The following is a 2525-nucleotide window of genomic DNA, read 5'->3' on the forward strand; positions in this document are numbered from 1 at the left end:
TATATTTTAGATAGAATAGGCCTCTTATAAGATTATTAACGTGATGAATATCCCTAAAAATCATGAGATTTCATTTAAAAGTATAAATGCAAAATTCTAATGTTCAATTTAAAGGTATGGCAGAGAGTTACAATTTAATTAAATAATAATAAAACTTGAATTTACCTTTTAATATACTTTGATGAGAGGCAGCCAGCAGAGGTCAGTATGAAGACAATTCTTGCCATTGTGATTCCTAGCAAGTCAAAAATTTAACATTCTTATCATTACATAACATACAGATGGATTGTGTTTACAATATATTATATAATTATTACTATATTTATAGCTATGGTAATATAATAATACTGTGATAGTACTAGTAGTACTGCAGGCCTATGCCCCTACGGTAATTCAGCTATTAAGGAACTTTGTCATTGAGTGTAGGCTAGCTTCGGCTAGCCTCTTGGCTATAGACTAGTATTTCTTTAATACATGCATGCTTATAGAATTTGTGCTGATTGTTGCTTTATGAAGAGCAGAATAGAGCATATTATCTTTTTTAATTATACCTGACATTAGAAATGAAACTAATTTTACCTTTTTAAACGGCAATGCATGTGCATGGTACATACTGTTGAAATCGGCTGAGGCTATCGGCACTGCCGCAGTGCGAAAAAAAGCTGCTGTTTTCTATCGGCACTGCCGTAGTGCGAAAAAGCTGCTGTTTTCTATCGGCACTGCCGCAGTGCCAAAAAGCTGCTATTTTCTATCGGCTCTGCCACAGTGCGAAAAAGTTGTTAATTTCTATCTGCATTATTGCCGCAGTGCGAAAAAAGCTCCGATTTTCTATCGGCACTGCCGCAGTTCCTCAAACACGGCAGTTTTCTATCGGCACTACCACTCGAAAAGCTGCTGGTTAATTATCAAATGGATGTTTTTATCTATAGATTATGGTATCAATAATTGGTCAGGTCTAGCCTAGCCTATGTTATTGTTAACATTATATTATATATGTTTTATAATTAATTATACTTATTTCTAATTATTAAATATATACATATATCTAGGCCCATACATAAAACAAAAAATAGAACAAACATTAAAAATAAAATAGTAGCAATAATAATAATAATAATAATAATAATAATAATAATAATAATATAATAATAATAACAGTGCTCGAGTAATACTATAATAATCAATAATAATTGTTTGATTAATGAGATGAATCAGCATATATTAAATCAACTTGCGTCTATGCAAAACCTGTTTTTTTTTAAATATAGATGTTATCTATTTTATTCTGTTTTAAAAAATAATCTTATAAATTATAAGTTTATTTTCTATGATAATTTTATCCACATAATTCATGATTTCAATGTTAGTATGGTTGATAAATAATATATACGGTAAAATAATAATAATAATAATAATAATAATAATAATAATTAAGGTGCTCGAATAATGCTTTAATAAAGAATTAATAGTACTTCAATATTACTTCAATAGGCCTATTTTCGATAGTGTGATTAATGAGATATTTGTTGATTAATTTATAGAAATATATACTGTAATAGGTATAGGCCTAGCCTATACCATTAATAATTAGATCAACTTACGTCTACAGATGTAAAATCTGGGTTTTTTTTCAATCAAACGTTACCTATTTTATTCTGTTTAAAAAAAATAATCTTATAAATTACCGTACATTATAAAGTTTTATTGTAAATTATATGAGAATTTAATCCACATAACTTATGTTTTCAATTATTTAAGCATTTAAACAATTCAGTGGGCCTAACGCTGGATGTAAATGAATAGTACTTCAATAATATTTCAATAGGCCTATTTTCGTTAGTGTGATTAATGAGATATTTGTTGATTAATTTATAGAAATATATAATAGGTATAGGGCTATACCATTAATAATTAAATCAACTTACGTCTATAGATGTAAAATCTGTTTTTTTTTTTTCAATGAAACGTTACCTATTTTATTCTGTTTAAAAAATTAATCTTACAAATTACCGTACATTATAAAGTTTCATTGTAAATTATATGAGAATTTAATCCACATAATTTATGTTTTCAATTATTTAAGCATTTAAACAATTCAGTGGGCCTAACGCTGGATGTAAATGTAAGACAAAACAAAAACAAAAGCATCGCCAAAGTGTTTTCATGTATGCAAATGCTAATACTATCGCGCGATTACCGTGTATTGGTAAACAGAGCTCAGGATGGTTCACACGAGGTGAAGAATATCGGTCGAAATGCCGTGTAAATAAACTGCGATTAAGTAAATAACTTTCACAAGAACTTCACGAATATGGTAAATGTATGATGAAATGTTTAACTGTTAAAACAAAATTTACGGTTACCTCCTTAATTTCAGCTATGTAATTATTAGTTGAATGAATGAAAATTGGAATAAAAATTTATATATGGGATATATGTTTATGTATGTGTATGTATGTATATATAGATATATATGTGTTTCATTGCGTATGTATATATATATATATATATGTATATATATATAT

The 2525-nt window shown here is 27.8% G+C and overlaps 1 long non-coding RNA gene across 1 annotated transcript in view; it reads right to left on the reverse strand.

The window, feature by feature from the left end:
• The window catches only part of LOC117125498, a 1578-nt gene extending 935 nt beyond the window's left edge, over window positions 1-643 (reverse strand). Inside the window, exons 1-2 of the long non-coding RNA XR_004448136.1 lie at window positions 580-643; window positions 166-235 (exon numbers count right to left, since the gene is read on the reverse strand). This is a non-coding gene — a long non-coding RNA (uncharacterized LOC117125498). The remainder of the gene's footprint in view (window positions 1-165; window positions 236-579) is intronic.
• Window positions 644-2525: the final 1882 nt, after the last annotated feature.

The sequence above is a fragment of the Anneissia japonica genome, unplaced genomic scaffold (genome assembly GCF_011630105.1).
Source record: "Anneissia japonica isolate Jap-2015-1 unplaced genomic scaffold, ASM1163010v1 scaffold7731_len1735946_cov199, whole genome shotgun sequence".
NCBI lineage: Eukaryota > Metazoa > Echinodermata > Crinoidea > Comatulida > Comatulidae > Anneissia > Anneissia japonica.